At 40.1% G+C, this 20,624-nt stretch overlaps 1 long non-coding RNA gene across 3 annotated transcripts; it reads left to right on the top strand.

Annotated features, from left to right (window-relative positions):
- The first annotated feature begins 418 nt into the window (after positions 1-418).
- Positions 419-4,222, top strand: LOC131017999 (uncharacterized). Of its 3 annotated transcripts, none has more exons than XR_009099968.1 (5): positions 419-942; positions 1,956-2,022; positions 2,412-2,466; positions 2,543-2,992; positions 3,891-4,222. It is a non-coding gene; the product is annotated as an uncharacterized LOC131017999 (long non-coding RNA). The 3 variants fall into 3 exon arrangements; XR_009099967.1 differs by lacking the exon at positions 3,891-4,222 and having other exon boundaries at positions 421-942; positions 2,543-2,770; positions 2,876-3,263; XR_009099966.1 differs by lacking the exon at positions 3,891-4,222 and having other exon boundaries at positions 423-942; positions 2,543-3,263.
- The last annotated feature ends 16,402 nt before the right edge of the window (positions 4,223-20,624 follow it).

The following is a 20,624-nucleotide window of genomic DNA, read 5'->3' as shown; positions in this document are numbered from 1 at the left end:
TACCTTTGGGATTCGAACTCAAGAGCATTAATTTATCCAACAAGGTGATGAATCAACCGTAGATCTTGATGATCTAAGGGCTGAAAATGGTTCCTAATTTATATTTTAAGAAGCGTTCTTATTTTAGTCTTACCCTATATATATATATATATTGAGGTCTTAATATAGTTCATAAATATTCCTAACATGAGGAAATTTAATTTCCTTATGTTGTGGAAAATAATGATATACTATCACGTGAGAATACATAAACCAAATCAATATATAATACGATTAGCGATTCCTGGCTTCTCCTTAATCCGGGGTCCCGCGTGGCATATCTAAGAATTCACCATTCAAAATCCCTGTAATTCTAGAGTCTCTAGCTCAATTCTCTATCGCTGACGTGTAATATAATTCCACATCACTTATTTTATTTATTTTATTCTCAATTTTAAAACACAACTCACGCCCCTCTTTTGCTCAAAGAAAAAGAAACTCACGCCTCTCTTCCTCACCCCATCGAAGCCGCCCCTGAAACTCCAGGGAAAGTGCCGCCGGCGAGCCACGGCCATGGCCACAGATTCTCTCTCGACCCCCATCTCCATCTCTCAGTCCCTAATCTCTCTCCTCTCTCCCAAACAAAGCCTAGATCTCCAAATCCTCACTGCCTCTTCGCGATTTCCGGCGACCACGACAGCCATGGCTGTCGCCTCCGGCGATTCGCCCCAAGCTCAGCCCCGATCTGCCACCTCGCCGCTCCCCTTTCCCCTTCACCGCCGTCCGCCCCGTCACCAAGTCTTTGCCAGAGATCTGCTCGGTAACGAAATCTGCTCCGATCACTGCTGCAATACGTCTCGGTGATAACATCGCCACTCCCGTTTCCCCTCCACCGCCATCCGCCACCGTCGTCTCCGTCTGCCCTGTCACCAAGTCGCCGCCAGCGATCTGCGCCTCTCCATGGTAAGTATTCAATTAGGAAAGATTGACTACTATGATTAGTGCTCAATTTTAGAATAATGAAATTTTGGAAAGATTTACCAATCGATCAATAATCTGTCAATTTTTAGGATTTAGATTTAACAATGGAAAATTATTATGTTAGGAAAGATTATATTTCATTATGATTAGTACTAAATTTTAGAAATGTGAAAATTTGAAAAGATTTACCTATCGATTAATAATCAGCAAATTCTTAGGGTTTAGGTTTAACAATGGAAACTTTATAACCTACATTTTAGTTATAAATTCATTAGTTTAAATGAGAAATCTTATTGCCGCACATTCTACTGTCTTCTTGCTTATTGCTCCTTTTGCTTATTTCTCAAGGTATACAATATATCGATTTTATTTTATTACTATTTTTTTTACTCAATTACCAGAATATATGTATGATGAACAATTTGGCAAATTAACTGTATTTGAGAAATAGAATTATACATATCAGTTGGGTATTTTTGAAATGTGAGCCTTTATCTTTTTTGGTTTTGTCAAGATATGATGGGTGCAAAAGAAATGTCTATATGAATTTTCTTAAAATTTTTGAGGATGTGTTGTGTTCTTATGCTTTCATTAATGCAATATTAAGATTTGTACTTATAAAGGCTTCTTGAGCTTCACTATATAATGAATTATCTGAATGATTTAACTTATTTGTCCAATTATCTTAAATTGATAACATCTTCATTGCCTGCATTCTTGGGCATTTTCGAGCTCTTCATTAGCTCATTACTATGATTTGGATATTATTGAAGATATCTTCCAAGCAGGTTCGCAAGTCATTAAGCATTGGTATTGTATGTCTGTCAATCTAAACTTGGTGTTAAGGCTACGTGGAGTTTTTCTGATTTCATGCACATCAAAACTTAGCAAGTAAAATAAGGAGTGTTGATGAGAATTACCTGCTTACTTGGTTGCTGTTATGCTAGCAAGAAATGCTGAAATAAAATTCGCGTAATTTGTTTAAACAATTGCAGGCTGAACTCATTAAGGAATGGTGAAGGGGTTAGGCTAAATCTTACCTTTCGAGCAGCTGAAACCATGGTATGGCTTTGGCTGAAAATGGTGATCAACTAGGTGATTGATAGTATTCTGTACATAGCTGATAGAGTAGGTGATTGATAGTAAGCGTAGGGAAAGTTGTGAGGTGACTAATGGTGAATAAAATCCTTCCGTTGCTACCTGGTACTGGATTTCTAAGATAATTTCTGGTCTTTCTGATATTTTTTGCTCTTTTCTGGGAATTAAATCTATAATTACAACTTGTGCTACAAGTTGTAATTAAATAATGACTTTTAAAATAAAAGAAGAAAAGAACTTGCTGAATGTTGTATCTGATATTATTCATGGTGTGTTATTAGTCAAATTGAGTTAGCATGTAAATCCAGTGTCTAATGTTTGCTTTTCCACAATCTCCTAATTAAATTTTGCAGGCCAACATCATTCCCATTAGTTAATGGCATTCATGGTGATTCTTCTAAGATAAAGGTTGGTATAGAAACTGTATTATTAATATATCTTACCATTTGCACTTCTTCTAACTATACTTATGGGGTGTCTACAGTTCAGTATCGGTATCCGCTCCTTTTCGTCTGCTGGTACACCTCTTTTCACTTAACTTGATCTTACTATTCAAAATTTTATCTGACACTCTGTACAATTAAAAGTAGAAACCAATGGAATTATGTGGTTCATCGACTAATATTTTGGACTGTAAGTGTCATTTAATTCTATGCGCACGTGGTTTTCTCTTTAACTGGTATCTTGAGCTATGCGGTTCATTTTCTCTAAAGTAAGCCTACTTTCTCTTTTAAGGTCTCAATGCATTATTTGTCTTCATAAAACAGTGGTGCTGCGTTACGTTATTATTTTTTATCTTTTTACTACTTAATTGCAGCCTTAGTTGGCGAGAAATTGTTTCCTCTCGCCTTTTATTACCCGCAGAAGCTTCTCCAGCTGCAACTCAACCTTCTCTGGGGCCTCGATCGCGTCCGCAAAGCTTGCCATCTCTTCGGTGTGTGCATTGTCCTCTTGGTTGGTTGTTGTTTTTGCTAATGTACTGTGGCTCGAGTTTTATATGTTGTTTGTGCTTTGTTATTAGCTGCAAACTTTTGATTTTTTGTTGTTTTTTTAGTTTTCCCGATGTGACCAGTTGTTAGTTGCGTATTTTAATTCATTTTAATGTGTGTTGTGGTGTTATATCGGGTTATGGAAATCTAACGTTATCAGGAATTTGAATTTGCAATTACTATAAGATAATACACATTTTCGCTTGTGGAAATCAACTAATCACATTCTTTTTTCCCACACACTTTTTCTATTCTATGTGGTAAAAATTTTAATCTTTAAATGAATATAACTTTTATATTTTTAAAATATAAATTAAAAATAAGGAGATAAATATAACTGAAATAGAAGAAAAAACTATAATTTACAAATAAACATTCAATTTTATTATAACTACAAAATTGCCACTTAATTTTAAAATTAAATTTAAATTTTATTGAGATAAATAATTAATTATCATTAGAATTTATGTTAATTGATTAGATACTTTATAAATACAAATAAGTGATGGGTCCAAATGCAATAATAATAATAATGAGGGTTATACTTATTTAAGTGAGTTGTGTGGGTGGAATAATGATTCTAATTTTATTACAGTTTTGAATTAATTAAAATAAAAAATGTCTATAATTCATAAATATATTATGAAATAATTTCTATATTTTTTTAACATCAAATAATTTCCGTCGACGGGTAATGGGTGGCGGGTATACGACGGGTAGCGGGTATCTGCGGGTCGCGGGTAATAGGTGGCAAATAGTAGTGTACAAGAAGTTGAAATTTTCTCTAAAATTTGTGGTGATTTATTTATTGGGTTATTGCATTTGTTGGATGGTTGATTGCAGGATGTCGACGCCGAGAAGCAGCAGCGCCCCTAACTCTGAAGCCTCGACGGATATTCGACGGGTAGAGAGTGGCGGGTATCCAACGGGTAACGGATGGCGGATACCCGACGAGTGACGGGTATTCGCGGGTTGCGGGTATGGGTGGTAAATAGTAGTGGTGACAAATAATTTTTTCGAATATATGTTTCGCTAAGTCATGTTGAGGATGAAAGTCCTCATTAATTTACTTTTTCATTTTATTTTGATGTGTAACGTAGACCTATATCATATTAACAAATGTTTTAGTGAATAATTTTCATAATTTATAAATATATTAAAAAATAATTTTTATATTTTTTATATAAATTAATTATAACACCAAATGATTCCCGTTGAAATTCGACGGGTTACACACTAGTTAATCTAACTCAAATATAAGAAGTCACATTATCAGCTCAAAATATGGATTTCAATTTGGTCATGTTGTCGCTGTTAAAAATTTAAAGAGGAATGAAATTTACCCGTCTCCCAAAAAGTTTGCCTTAAGGGGAATGGTACAAGTTTTAATAAAAACGGGTAGAAAGTCATTTGATGGTGGAGTCATATACAAAAATAGTATTTAAACGGTTGTAATTATAAAATTGGTTGTGAGGTCATGTACAAAAATAAAAAGTTAGTAGATTGGGGCAAACTTTTTTAGGACACCTTGAAAATGAAATTTGGACAAACTTTTTGACGACGAATGGAGTATGAGTTTATGGATTTCAATATGCGTATATACTTTAATTTTCACATTTATATTATAGCAAAAGAGGGAATATATTTGTGTTAAGGTTATGTGTGAGAGTGTAACATGGATACTGATACACAATAGAACTAGAATGAAATCTAACTTAAAAGACCTTCCACTTATTTAGATTTTTTCTTTTAGTAGACCAATTTCAAATTTTTGATATGTTATTATAATTGAATACAATTTGAACGGGCGGTATTATGGGTTGAATTTTGATTTTTTTTTTTAATTGGGCGCGTCCTCCGGACGTGCCACACATTTCTCGCCTTCGACCCGTGTTTTGGCTAAAACACCGCCTCGCACCAGGGTGGGTCTCCAATGCAGCCTCACTCCCTAAGCCTCGGATCGATCCTCCACTCGCATCGGCGAGTGGAGATGCTCTTAGGATTTTAAATTTAATTATGTTTTATTCTTAATTAAGATTTCTGAGTTCCAAAAGAAGATCCAACCACACAGCCTGCGGCGCGTGATCGCATCATTCGCCAGATGGATGACGACGACTCTGAAATCGATATTCAGCCAGGAGCAATTCGCGACAACCACTTGATCCAAAGGGAAAATAATAATGGTGGCCACTGAGGGTTGCGCTAGAAGCCAAATATTAGAGCAGCGGGGTAAACGGTAATTCTATCATCAAGGCGTCACATTCAAAGAATTCCAAAAGCTCTGACGGGTTTTGTCAAAGCAGATTTTGGCTCAATGACGTTCCAAACGATCGCATTCATCAGAGAATCATCAGAGAATTAATCTTCAGTGGATGAGGTTTTCCCCATCTCCACTTCGTACTCAGCCCAACATTTATTGACTATGTTGCTCATATATAGTGCGGATGTTTTTGCGGTCAGTGCTTTCAATGACGTAGTCCCTAGGTTGGTGGCCAGTATCCACCGCTTTCCTTAAGCGGCTCTTGATGTTATCCTCGGCTTGGGCGTGAGCTGCACTTCAACAAGAATATTATTATCAAGTACTAAATAAAAATATTTTTTTAATTAAACTGCGATTTTATATAAAAAAGAAAAGAAAAAACCTAAAAACACCCTTGAAAGCACAAGAAAAACAGACTAATGGCCGAGCCTCATTAAAAACCTTTTTACGGAAAATCCAAAGGGAAAAACCGTAAAAAAGAAAAAGAGTACTCGTCTACAAGACGAAAAAAGAACGAAGGAAAGTGCGGAAGAGAAAGTTTCCGGAACTCCGGCCTAACCATCGTCCCCAATCAATATTTGTGATTCAGACTAGTAGTTTAAAAACATACTGAAACAATCAATATTTATGATTCTTCAAATACATCTTTCATGTTACAGCTACTTTCAACATCATCAACATATATCCTGTAGAAGTTAAAGAAGAAAATATAATGAGAAACACAACCTTATTTAAAATTGTATTATAAAAGAGATGGAAATTATTATCATATCATTAAAATCAATTTTATGTTTCATCACAATATTCAGGAGCATTGAAACAAAATATATATGTATCTTCTATTTTACCTTGAAAAAAGAAAAATAATATTATGAATACAAATAAAAATAGATAACAACAACAACAACAACAATAATAATTATAATTATAATAATAATATAATAAAATTTAAATTAAGATAATTCATCCATCCACAATAAAGTGTAGTATTTTCATTTTATAAGGACATATAACTTTATACATTTACTCCCATTCACACATAATTAATATTTACAAAAAACACATCACAGGCTATTATTTAGTTAACTAACAATTCAACTTTAGTGGGAACTTTATCTACTTTATACACATTCCTCAATATTTTTTTAAAACTCGTACCCTTCCATTCACACCACACTTATCATGGAGGGAGAGACTATTATTTATGTATAGATTAGCCATAGATATTTAGTGTAGAGTTACATAAAATAAAAATAAAATTTTATATTTTTTATACATAGCTGGATCTGTGGGTTGGATCCGGACCGGATATGGGTCTCAAAACTCTTGCCCCATATCCACATCCACCGGGTCCGATTTTTGCAAGGTCCAGATTCAAAAAAAGGATTTGGATATGAGGATATGGACCGTTTCCAAGATCCACTGTCATCCATAGTCTTCCATTGTTAATTTCATTTCATTTGTTTACTTTAGTTTTAAAAACAAACTCAATTAAATTTCCATAAGTTTGGGTAGAGGATAGTAGTTCGGGATAGTGTTCTCAATGTCTGTGAAATACGACTTTACTTGTTGTTATACTTAATCGTACCCATACACTTGCCACGTGTTAATAAGTAAGCATACATGAATTCATCACAAATTTATAATTAGTCGTGAGTTTAAGAACATTAACAACAGAAACATTACCATGCAAACTCCTCATTCTAGTTTTGAATTAGTAGTTTTCGGGTATCAGCGCTTAAATCTTCCTGCCCTCCTCCCCCGTCGCGTTGTCATCGCTCCCAGTGCTCATGCATCTACTTGCACGGCGACAACTTCTGCATTTGCTCCACCACTTAGTTTGACTACCGTCTTCCCCTCGAGAACAAGCCTACGACCCTCTCGAATGGTTGGGTTTCGCTGTCGCCACCATGCATGCTCGACTCACATATCAATACCATGGCAGTAACTACCAACAACACTTTCTTCATCTTTGATGCCTCCACTAAACTTGTGGGGAAGGTGTGTGTGTGTGTGAGAGAGAGAGAGAGAGAGACAGAGAGAGAGGGAGAGAGAGAGAAGTAGGTTATTGGTGTAGTGTAAGGAGATGAGTTGAGAGTCTTAAAATAGTTAGAAGGGTAATTATGTAATATTATAATAAATTTGATTATTTTTTTTATCCTTCTAAATATTTTTTAGTTTTGTTATATGAGATTGGATAGTTTCATCTATTAACTGTATTATATGTATATCTAATAATTAAATTATTCCACCCTTTTGTGAAATATTTAAGAGGTTAAAATAAAAATAAAAATAAAAATATGTAAGAATTGTGCGATATATGACTAATTTTATTATAATTTGAAGAATTGTACATACAAAAGTATTTTTTTTATCTTATGCATATATTCAAAATTACTAAATAATCTTACAAAAATAAATAAGCATAATAATTAATACTATAATAAATATATATTGTACGAACCCACATTTTTATAATAGTAATTTCAAAATATTCTACAATCCAATAAAAGCATCCAATATTCCGATCAAGGCATAACTAATCAGTTCATGAGATGCAATGTTCCACAATTTTAGAGCCTAAAGTTTTTTTAGGCTCGTAACTCTAGCCATTTTGCAAATGTAGGATAAATTTATTCGACTTGCAATTGCAGGATTTAACAAAAAAAAAAAAATCGGCATCTGTAGGAAAAAAAATAGCCTGATCGTTGAATTTTTGAAAGTTTGTCCTGCAATTGTAAGCCTGATTTTTTTTTTCTACATTTGTAAAACAACCAAAGTTATGACCCTAAAAAAAATTTGGCTCTCAAATTTAATTTAATTCATCATATTTTATTTTCTTCCCCAATATATTATGTTCACGTTTTAAGGTTCTCTTTCTCCCTTAGATATATTTCCCTACTATTTTATATAAGTATGACAGTGTTGAGTCCCGGAGGGTCACTCAATAGGTGTATGGAGGGGGGGGGGGGGAATACACATGTAGGCTATTTTTCAAAATTCTTTTATAAATAATTGAAGGAGTATCGACTGATACTAAAGGAGGTTGACTAAAGTCAACGGTTAAAGAAATCTTCAGTTGAAAAGAGGTTGTAGACTGGTATTGAAATAACTTCAGTATTTTGATTTCAGTTAAGCACAAGGCTGTACGTAACTGATAATCCACATAAGGCTTCAGTCTAGATTTATTAAACAGATGAGTGTTATGAATCTTAGTGATTATCCAAAGATTTTATCAGTTAGACTAATAACACTAGCAGCGGAAAAATAAACTTAGGAAATAGCCTATGTGATTAACATGTTGTCAAATTAAAGTTTCACTTTGCAATTTATCAGTTTTAGTTCAATAAAGAGTTTGTGCACAGATAAGAACAGTAAAACTGAAAGCGATAAACAACAAAGGATTTTTACTTGGTTCGGAACAAGTTCCTACGTCCACGGTCAGTTAAACACACTGACAATCACTCTGGGTCTTGTGCTTGCGGGTGCACAACAAACCTTCAACCGAAACAAAGTTTCAGTGCCAATATATTGGATTAGACTTCTCGTCTCCTTCTTAACTCGCAGTTGCAATGACTACACTTCTTCTTGTGTGCGGGGGTTAAGAACTCTTGAGTTCAGACCACTAGCTATCTCGAACTCTTTCAAACTCTCTTTTCGCTCAGTTGAAAAGGGGTTCGAATTACCAACTAGATTACAGAGAACATGCTCTCTGTAATCGGGAACTTAGGCTTTGAATGTTACAAAGGATTTGCCTAAGAAACTAAGAGAATATATGAAATCAGAGAACTTATTTTGGCTTTGAGTATTCTCTTCTTCGATTCAAACTTTGAAGGCAGTGACAAACTGAGTTGCGATTTTGGCAGAGGTTCAGCTTGAGCGTTTGAATCGGTAAAGATTGCGATGTTCCTCGAGCTCTATTTATAGGCGAAATCTTGAATAGATCCGTTGGCAAGATGGTCTTCAAGAATTCATCTGTTGTGAGAGAAATTTGAATTGGGCTGAGGCTTCAATCTTCGAGGTACCTAATTTGGTGAAGAACGGCGTCTCAGGTATAGAAATAAAGCGCCTCTGAAAAGTTAGCACCAAAAAGCAATGCTCTGTAGAGAAGGACGATTTTCAAAATCTCTGCATTCAATGTGGCTATACTTATGTGTACGTAGCTTCCTTTTAACTTAAAAGGTTCAGTTCGAGGAAGAATGTCAACTGATACTTGACCTGAGTATCACTGTCCGCGAATTCCACATGGCCAACATTAGTTAATCAGTCATAACTGATTATTTAGTGAGATCCTCGTCTAGTAAATACATCAGTATTTGACTTGGTCTTTTCACATGCTATCTTCAGTCGAGAGATCTTCATTCTCCAGTCTTCAGTCCTCCGATCTTCAGTCTTTAGGACAACAGTCTAACTAGAAAACATGAACTCTAAAACTTGAGTTCGAAAAGTTCTAGTCTATTGAAAGAAATTCTAAGGGGTTTGGTATCCTCAAAACTAGGGCTAGAATATTTCATTAAGTTCCCAACAGATAGAAAAAGTTAATAAACATGGATAAAGGTTATTGATGAGGACTGTAATACCCATTAGCGTTGTGCTTAGCAATATAGGGACATTTTACCTAATTATTATTATTATTATTATTATTATTATTATTATTATTATTATTATTATTATTATTATTATTATTAAATAAACTAACCAGAGATCGCCTTGCCAGAATGCAGGTTGGCACAGACCGCCTCGCCAGAGTGCTGCGTGGCAGAGCCAACCTGCAGATCCAGAGCTGGCTTTTCCAGAGCAGAGCTACCCGTCTTGCCAGAGCGCAGGTTGGCAGAGACCGCTTAGCCAGAGTGCGCGTGGCAGAGCCAACCTGAAGCGCCAGAGCTGGCCTTGCCAGAGCGCAGAGCTACCGGAGACAACATTTCAGAGAAGAGCTACCAGAGACAACATTCCAGAGCAGAGCTGCCAGAGACAACCTGACAGAGCCAGAGTTCAACCCGAGACAGCTCTGCCGAGAGCCAGCTTCACCACCAAGTTGGGCTTCACCGGCTTTAGGGTTAGGCCCTAAAGCGACTCAATCAGAGCAGAGGAAAATGGGTCGAGGAGTTAGACACTGTCCTTTGGGCCTACCGAACTAGCCCAAAGACAGCCACCGGTGAGGCGTCTTTTACCATGGTATACGGATCCAATGCAGTGATACCAGTGGAGGCCAGATTGGAGTCGTATCGTATTACTACCTATGATACAGAGCAAAATTCCGAACTCCGAAGAACAGAGCTCGATCTTGTTGAAGCACAGAGGGACGAAGCGCAAGTCAGAGCGGCGAAGTACAAAAGCAGCATCAAGGCGGGATACGACAAGAGGGTCAGAGCAAGGAAACTAGCCAAGGGCGACCTAGTCCTCAAGAGGTCCGACGCATTGAAGCCAGTGGGCAAGTTTGAACCCAATTGGGAGGGTCCCTTCATCATCACCGAGGTCCTGGGCGGTGAAGCATACACTTTGTCGGATCCAGACGGCAGAGCACTCCCCAGACCATGGAACATTAATACTCTGAAAAAGTTCTATGTGTAATGTTGATTCGATGATATGTCAAATTGTAGACCGAATACTCTTTTTCCCCACAGGGGTTTTAACGAGGTTCGGGGCCATGATATCAATAAAATCGGATACGTGGTTCTAGGGAATTCCCTGGTGTTGACTCATTTATTTTAATTATCGCTTTTCAAATTGAATATTCTACTTAACATGTTCATGCAGAGCATTGCACATGTCACCAGAGGGGGGAGTAGGGTGTATACCCATAGTCCACAATTTACAAATTCAAAATTGCTGCTTAGCAAGTCAAGGGAAAAAACAAATGCAAAATTGCTTCTTAGCAAGTCAAGGGAAAAGCAAACATCAAGGGCAGATCAGAGGAATCATTTTAACCGTAAGCCATGAAAGTTGGTTGCACCCCCAGGGTCTTCCATGCTCCGTGCAGGGTGTTACTGTTGAACCGTAAGCCACGAAAGTTGGTTGCACCCCCAGGGTCTTCCATGCTCCGTGCAGGGTGTTACTGTTGAACCGTAAGCCATGAAAGTTGGTTTCACCCCCAGGGTCTTCCATGCTCCGTGCAGGGTGTTACTGTTGAACCGTAAGCCACGAAAGTTGGTTGCACCCCCAGGGTCTTCCATGCTCCGTGCAGGGTGTTACTGTTGAATCGTAAGCTGCGAAAGTTGGTTGCACCACCCGGGTCTTCCATGCTCCGCGCAGAGGGTTACTGTTGAATCGTAAGCCGCGAAAGTTGGTTGCACCCCCAGGGTCTTCCATGCTCCGCAAAGAGGGTTACTGTTGAATCGTAAGCCGCAAAAGTTGGTTACACCCTCCGGGTCTTCCATGCTCCGCGCAGAGAGTTCCAAAGGGAGGCAGCGAGAGGAAGCAGCAAAGGGAAGCAGCGAAAGAAAGCACCAAAGGGAGCAGCGAAGGGATGACCCAGAAGGAGGAGTTAGAGAAATCCTCAAAGTTAGAGTCAGAGAAACCCCTGAAGGAGGAGTCAGAGAAATCCTCAAAAAGGGAGTCAGAGAAATCCTCAAAACAGGAGTCAGTGAAACCCTCAAAGCAAGAATCAAAGAAATCCCAGAAGGAAGAATCAGAGGAACACCCAGATAGTGGAGACAGAGCAACCACAGAGGGGCGAACCAGAGACATTCCCGGAAGAGGAAATCAGAAGAATCATTTAGAAGGATCATCCAGAAACATCAAACGGAAAGCATAGCCAGGAAAGCTGCCCAGAGGAAAGCCGACTGGAGGAATCACAAACACTTCAAAAAAAATAATAATAATAAGAATTCTACTCTACACAACAAAATCATACATCATATCTCGAGATCCTGGGATGCAAGTTCACATCGACCACAACAAGCAATAAAATAACATGAAGGACGAATGAAGGCAGAGCCAGTACAGAAATTAGAAGAAGAGATGAGTCATAAGCAAATTCCATTCATAACGCCACAACAGCATAATTGTACATCAAGATCAAAATGGATACTAAACATTTACAAATCTGAGACTACAAAAAATGTCGATTAGGTCAGAGGAAGGGATAGCAGGGCAGTCAGGAGGGAGGAGCAGGGACAGCAGAATCCGGAGCAGGGACAGCAGAATCCGGAGCAAAGATAGCAGATTAAGGAGCAGGGACAGAGGAGACCGGAGCAGCAGGGGCAGAGGAGACCGGAGCAGGGACAACAACTGCAGAAGCCCCGCCAGAGGAGGCTCCCTCTGCGAGTACCGGCAACGTGCCAGTATCTTTCACCTCGGGGAGACGGGCCTCCATGTCCAACAACTTCAATGCCTCCTGTGCATAATTTGTTTCATCTTTATACAGTGCATAGAGTTGATCCACCGCGGCAGAGTAGGAAGAGGGATCCCCGAGGGCGGCCGCCTGGAAGCCGGAAGGCAGAGGAGGCTCCATGCTGAACTGTGAGAACCCCAAGTAGCTCTCACCAGCGTGACCCTTCAATTGGTTCACGAACTTCACCAGGGAAGCGCATAAGGGAGGCCGGTATATGGGAGTAGCAGGCACCGGTTCAGAGCAAAACCCCAAAGCAAATTGGGGAAGGGCCTTCTCCAAAACCGGATACCACCACTCCGGCTTCTTGGGGGACTCGGCAGTGATCCCCAGCAGCTGGTTCAGATCCTCATCCTTGATGTTTTCCATCAAGGCAGTCATGTCCAGGGCAGCGATCTGCTCCGCGGACGCACCCACCGTCTCCAACGCCTTCGTTGCGGTCTGCTTTATTACATTGGAGAAGATAGAGCCAAAGCCCTCCAGATAATCCGGAGTCCGCTGAAAGGTCGCCAAAGTACCCTCCAGCATCATACCCAGGAACTGTTGGCCTTGGGGAGACGAGAAAAACTCCAGGCGCTGGTCCCGGGCCCCCAGAGCATAACCACGGTTCTGAGCACCGGCACAGGCTCTCCTCCAGCCACGCTTGGCCTCCTTATACTCTTCCTCATACCTCGCCTTGAATTTGGCGAGGTTTTCATAGCCTTCCTTCTTGGCTCTCTCTAGCTCGGAGGCTAAGGAGGCCTTCTCCATCTCTGCCTGAGCGAGCTTGGCCTGCAGCTCGGCCACGTCTGCCTAAGGAGAAATCCTCAAAACAGGAGTCAGAGAAATCCTCACAGCAGAAGTCAGTGAAACCCTCAAAGAAGGAATCAAAGAAATCCCAGAAGGAAGAATCAGAGGAACACCCAGATAGTGGAGACAGAGCAACCACAGAGGGGCGAACCTAGGACATTCCCGGAAGGGGAAATCAGAAGAATCATTTAGAATGATCATCCAGAAACATCAAACGGAAAGCATAACCAGGAAAGCTGCCCAGAGGAAAGCCGACTGGAGGAATCACAAACACTTCAAAGAAAAAATAATAATAATGAGAATTCTACTCCACACAACAAAAACATACGTCATATCTCGAGATCCTGGGATGCAAGTTCACATCGACCACAACAAGCAACTAAATAACATGAAGGACGAATGAAGGCAGAGCCAGTACAGAAATTAGAAGAAGAGATGAGTCATAAGCAAATTCCATTCATAACGCCACAACGGCAGAATTGTACATCAAGATCAAAATGGATACTAAACATTTACAAATCTGAGACTACAAAAAATGTCGATTAGGTCAGAGGAAGGGATAGCAGGGCAGTCAGGAGGGAGGAGCAGGGACAGCAGAATCCGGAGCAGGGACAGCAGAATCCGGAGCAGCAGGGGCAGAGGAGACTGGAGCAGGGACAACAACTGCAGAAGCCCCGCCAGAGGAGGCTCCATCTGCGAGTACCGGCAACGTGCCAGTATCTTTCACCTCGGGAAGACGGGCCTCCATGTCCAACAACTTCAATGCCTCCTGCGCATAATTTGTTTCATCTTTATACAGGGCATAGAGTTGATCCACAGCGGCAGAGTAGGAAGAGGGATTCCCGAGGGCGGCCGCCTGGAAGCCGGAAGGCAGAGGAGGCTCCATGCTGAACTGTGAGAACCCCAAGTAGCTCTCACCAGCGTGACCCTTCAATTGGTTCACGAACTTCACCAGGGAAGCGCATAAGGGAGGCCGGTATATGGGAGTAGCAGGCACCGGTTCAGAGCAAAACCCCAAAGCAAATTGGGGAAGGGCCTTCTCCAAAACCGGATACCACCACTCCGGCTTCTTGGGGGACTCGGCAGTGATCCCCAGCAGCTGGTTCAGATCCTCATCCTTGATGTTTTCCATCAAGGCAGTCATGTCCAGGGCAGCGATCTGCTCCGCGGACGCGCCCACCGTCTCCAACGCCTTCGTTGCGGTCTGCTTTATTACATTGGAGAAGATCGAGCCAAAGCCCTCCAGATAATCCGGAGTCCGCTGAAAGGTCGCCAAAGTACCCTCCAGCATCATACCCAGGAACTGTTGGCCTTGGGGAGACGAGAAAAACTCCAGGCGCTGGTCCCGGGCCCCCAGAGCATAACCACGGTTCTGAGCACCGGCACAGGCTCTCCTCCAGCCACGCTTGGCCTCCTTATACTCTTCCTCATACCTCGCCTTGAATTTGGCGAGGTTTTCATAGCCTTCCTTCTTGGCTCTCTCTAGCTCGGAGGCTAAGGAGGCCTTCTCCATCTCTGCCTGAGCGAGCTTGGCCTGCAGCTCGGTCGCGTCTGCCTCTGCCTTGCTATACCGCTCCACGGTACCAGCGACCTCCTCGTCGCGTTCTGCCGTCCGCTTTTTCTCTGCCTCCAAACCATTCTCCAGTGCACCGTAGTCATCGATGCACTGGACCACCGCCCCAACACGGGACTCCAACTACAGAGAAACAAAAGGAAAGGGTCAGAACAGAGAAACCAAGAGGTTAGTAATAACATCATTTAAAAATGGTGAACTGTGCAGGGTACCTGAAGAACCAACTGGCTAAGTTGGTTAGCCAGCACCTCCTTCTTCACCTTATTGGTTGTTTCCTTATCCTTGGGATGGATGTGGGAGAGCAAGGTGTGGACAAAATCCCGCCCTTTCAGAGCCGAGATGGGCCTGGAACCTGAGGCCTCTGACTCCCCTGCAGGCAAGGCCAATGCCTTGCCCCCTTCAGCATCCACGGAGGTCGCCTCCGCTTCACCTGCCGACCCAGCCTTGGGGTCCACAAACTTGCTGCCCTTTTGGAGGCTTTCCTTGCGCCTCTTCTGTGCAAGGGCCAGTGTGGCAGCCTTCCTTTTCTTTTGGACTAAGCGGGAGTCGGGAGTAGGGATGGCATGGAGCACTTGGGAGAGGGGCACATCGTCTTCAATATCCACCACTAGAGTGGTCTCCTTAGGAACAACAGGTACCAGCCGGGAGATGTCCACCCCGGGGTCCACGGGCTGCCCAGAGCCATGTCCCTCCTCGCCAGAGGGACGGTCGGATGTGAGATCGGCTCTGCACTTGTTCCTCCACGACATCCCTGCAAACAAATAGGGCTTTATCAACCAAGGCAAGGTAATAAATAATTTTTTCATATCTGCTAACGCCTATTTTTACCTATAGATCCAGGAGGATACAGGGGAAATAGACCGGTGGCAGCTAAGGTCGAGTTATCCTCGGTTAGCTTCTTACAAGGGAAGGAAGCATCTTCATTGAGGGAATTAAGAAAGTTTAGCACATTCAGATCAAAATCGGAGGGCTTTCCGGGAGTAGGAGGCTTATAGGCGGTTCGAGACTCATGCCACTGCAGCTCTTGGGCATCATATTAACGCCAGGAGCCCTAGTTGGTTTTCACATAACAGTAAAGGGATATGAAGCCCTTGTCATGAGAATTGAGGGAGCTAAGGAAGGTGGTGGGGTAGGTTTTGCGGGCTGCAAAACTGTATAATGGGTGGCCCTACCATTGAAAGGTTTGAGTTTGAAGAAATAATTTGGCGGTGTCTTGGACACCGTGGGCCGTGCAAAGGATATGAAACGCGAATAACCTCCGAAGAGCGGAGGGGGCCACCTGGAAAAAGGGAATGCGAAAATGGTTGCAGACTTGTGTTAAGAGCGGAGGAGGTGGAAGCCTAAGTCCAGCATCTACTTGTGCTTGGAAGAGGGGGATTTTATTCATATGAAGTTTCGTGAAGGGCTCCGAAGCCTTGGAGTAGGGCTCAAAAGTTAAGCCCTCCAGGCGTTTGCACCTATCAAACATCTTCTGCATCGCCGCCACACCTAGGCGGGATGGAGGAATGGTTTTGGGGGATTTGGGAGTGGAGGGTTGAGGCTCAGACGAGGCCGGGGAATCTTGGGGCGAACTAGGGTTGGAAGGAGGGGGAGAATTAGTCAGAGAAGCTAGGGGAGAGGGAGAAGGGGAAGGAGAGAAGTCGGGCTGGGCAACGGAGGTAGAGGCCATGATCATAATTTTTTTTTGAAAAGTGCTAGGGTTTCACGCTCAGTCAGAGCACCAACAATTCCAGAAAAAACTATACACTAAAAACAAATATCGGGAGGGGAGGATATGCGATTTACCTAAGACAAGAACTGGAGCGGAAAGATTGCAGGAAATACGCCGGAACAGGGAGGGGAACGCTGGAAATCGAGAGAAAATCGCGAAGAAGTAAAATGGAAGAAGGTGAATAGTGGAGAGTAAAAATTTGAACCGCCTAAGTATAACGTACGCGAGCAACTACCAACACGCGGGATGAGTGACACGTGGCATCAGGGAAAGGATCAACGGCCAAGAATTCCTACGGAGAGACGAAAAGACGCAAAGGTTAAAAAGTAACCTCGAAAAGCGGAAAAGTACACTGTAAAAGGGGCGGGCATTTAATGCGGATGACGTCAGCCACGCGGGCAAACACTCTGACTAGATTACTCTGCTCCAGAGCGAACTAGTCAGACCAGAGGGGGGAGTAGCTGATGAGGAGTAATATGTGCAGAGCAGAGAAGTGGTCTCAGCCAGAGGAACGGGCTTGACAGAGGAGCGGGCTTCATCAGAGAAACGGGCTTCCGTAGAGAAGTCAGAGGGATGGGCCTTATCAGAGGAACGGTCTGCACCAGAGGAGCCACTCTCGCCAGAGAAATGGTCTTCGCCTGAGGAATCACCAAGAGAGCGGGAAAATCTCCCGATTAAGGATAGAATTACTATTATGCCCCCGACCATGCAAGATGCGTGCTCCAGCGATGAAATTACTCTTTTACCCTTAACGTGTAATCTATAAATAGCCTTTAGCATGTACCTTGTAAACTTACGCTTTCAATATTTTTACTACTGCAACAATTCTCTCTCGTGCTCTCAACAATTTGACAATCTCTTCTCACTCTTTCGATCAATCTCTAGGTAAAATCTATAATTTACCGATAATTTACCAAACAAACGATCACCGTTCAATCACACTTCACCAAGAAGTGTTTTTATTTTAGCCCTCCTCTATATATATATAGACAATGAAAACACTTATAAGTGTATAAAATAGAAACAAATCATGTCCATTAGATCATAGTGAATTAATGGCCTAAATCAAATTATATGGAGATCCGAAATTCGTAACTGTTTCCCTTGCAATTCATACGTTTTTCTTATTAAGAATTGAAAGTACTTTTGTTACGAATTACATTCTATGCACGAATCTGAAGTTCTTTTGTTATAAATTATGTTTTGATTAGTCAAATTTCAAGCCACAAGATCAACCCAGATCTAATGGACATGATTTGTTCATATTTTATACACTTAAAAGTTTTCTTATTTTAGCCCACCCCTATATATATATATATATGTATATATATATATGTATGTATGGGGGAGGGCTACAGTAAAAACACTTCTTAAAATATAAATATAAACGTTATTTAATGTATGAATTTTATCCAACATGGTTACGAATTCATCCAACATGGTTACGAATTGTGAAAAATAAATTTTTGCTACCTTTGGGATTCGAACCTAGGACCACGAATTCATCAAAAAGGGTTACGAATCAACCGTAGATCTTGATGATCTAAGGGCTGAAAAACATTTATATTTTATACACTTAAGAGTGTTTTTATTCTAGCCCTCCCCTATATGTATATATATATATATATATATATAGGGTGTGGTTCTAGAGAGAACTACATTATTTGTGAGAACGGGAGAACCATCAAATCTAATGCATCCACTGTAAAAATTAATGCATTCGCTGTTAAAATTAATGCACTAAAAAAATAAAATAAAAATGCTCCCTTCAGGATTCGAACCCAGGATCTGCATTCATCCAACAAGATGATGCATCCACTGTAGATCTTGATGATCGAATGGCTGAAAATGGTTCTCCGGTCTTCTTTTATTTATGGTTCTTTCTTGAACCTCTCCCTATATATATATATATATATATATATATGGAGAGGTTCAAGAAAGAACCATAAATAAAAAAAAGAACGGAGAACCATTTTCAGCCATTCGATCATCAAGATCTACGGTGGATGTATCATCTTGTTGGATGAATGCAGATCCTGGGTTCGAATCTTGAAGGGAGCAATTTTTTTTATTTTTTTGAGTGCATTAATTTTAACAGCGAATGTATTAACTTTTACAGTGAATGCATTAGATTTGAGGGTTCTCACGTTCTCACAATAATGTAGTTCTCTCTAGAATCACACCCTATATATATATATATATATATATATGTTGGTGGAGGAGATATATATTTTCTATAATAACACGGAATAAATGAGTGATAATTTTCCACAAAATATCAATTATAAATAGCCGGTTTGCTTGAGACATTTCTCTTTAAATTAAGCTCAGTTGAGTTTGATATGAATGAATTAATTATAGTCTCACGAGACTTGAGTAGTAGTCACGGTACATTTACATATATACGACGAACGCAGGTTCCCCTCATTATCAAAAAATAAAAAGAGTAATGAACTTTAAATAAAATAAAATGCTGCGAAGAAAAATATGAATGTGTGCTGCAAAGGAATGATATATAAATGCAAAAATATGAAATTTTAACTATGGATTCAAGTCTCGGACCACGAATTCATTTAGCCAAGTGACGAAATCACATTAACTAAATACGACTATTCATGCATAGGCATGCATATTCTTGTGATCAATAATGAACGAAATATTTTCTAAAACAAGTGTGCTCCAAAAACAAAGTCTTTATTATCAATCCACCATTATTGCCACCTTTTGATATGAAGATCAGAAATGGACATTTTTCATCATTAGTGCATACAACTCTAAGCCTAGTTTTTTCATTCTTTATAAACTTAAGTTTGTAACCAAACTTAACACCATAAGAATTAATAGCTTCTCTTGGCTCATTTGCGTCTGCAAAACTCATTCCGAGTGTGAAGCTTTGAGTATCATTCAAATTTCTGATCATTCAAACCACCTTCATCAACTGCACTTTGAGTATCATTCAAATTTCTAGCCACAAATAACTCATTATTCAAATCTTCATCGGATGAATCATCAGCATCACTATCTTCTGTCTCTTATTCTTCCTCAGTAACATAACCATCAGGGTTGATGTATATGTTTTCAGTCACATCTAACCTTTCTTCAAACCTTTACACCGCTATTTCAGCCTCCACATCTTCTTCAACTATTTTCTCCACAATCTTTTCAGCCTCAATTCTTTTGTCAACCATCCCCTCCTCAACATCACATTGAATTAAATCAAGTGGCATAAGCATATTCTTATGATCAATAAAGAACGAAATATTTTCCCAATCAAGTAAATGATAAAGTTCAAGTACTTTCTTACAAGATTCCTCATCCTTAATCAAATGTAAACCATATTCAAAACTCAAATCAGGGTCATGCACATAAACACCTCTTGGATTGAACAATCCTAAGTCTGAAAATTCTTTGATAACCCTCTCAAATGTCATATTTTGCATTATTTCTGTAACTACTCTGGCATCAAAACCATCAAAATCCAAACATCCTCTTGTTTTTTCCAATAATCCCCAAAATTGAATCGAAACGTAATTTTACACATGCTAACAAAAAGTCATAAATAAAACAAATTACTAAGATAAACTGATGAAAAAAATTACCACATACTTTACACAAAACAATGAGAAGATTAGCAATCCAAAAATTTAATTTTGACATATATATTTAAGCAAATAGACTCTTAGGAGCAATTCACGTTTCTTGGCATTAAAAATATTAGAGAAGTTGGGCCAACCATATTTTGATTTAGATATTCTTATTTAAAAATTGTGTTTTGTTGATCATGGGTTTTTGTTATATTAAGACCGTAAATTTGAGCTAATATTTGAATGCATTTTCTAAATTAATTAGAACTCCTAGTTTCAGTGAATCTAGGATTTTGAGTGCAGTCAGCCTAGCAGCTGTGAAGATTCTCT

This window comes from Salvia miltiorrhiza, chromosome 3, assembly GCF_028751815.1.
Source record: "Salvia miltiorrhiza cultivar Shanhuang (shh) chromosome 3, IMPLAD_Smil_shh, whole genome shotgun sequence".
Classification (NCBI taxonomy): Eukaryota; Viridiplantae; Streptophyta; class Magnoliopsida; order Lamiales; family Lamiaceae; genus Salvia; species Salvia miltiorrhiza.
This window is presented reverse-complemented; position numbering and strand designations above follow the sequence as displayed.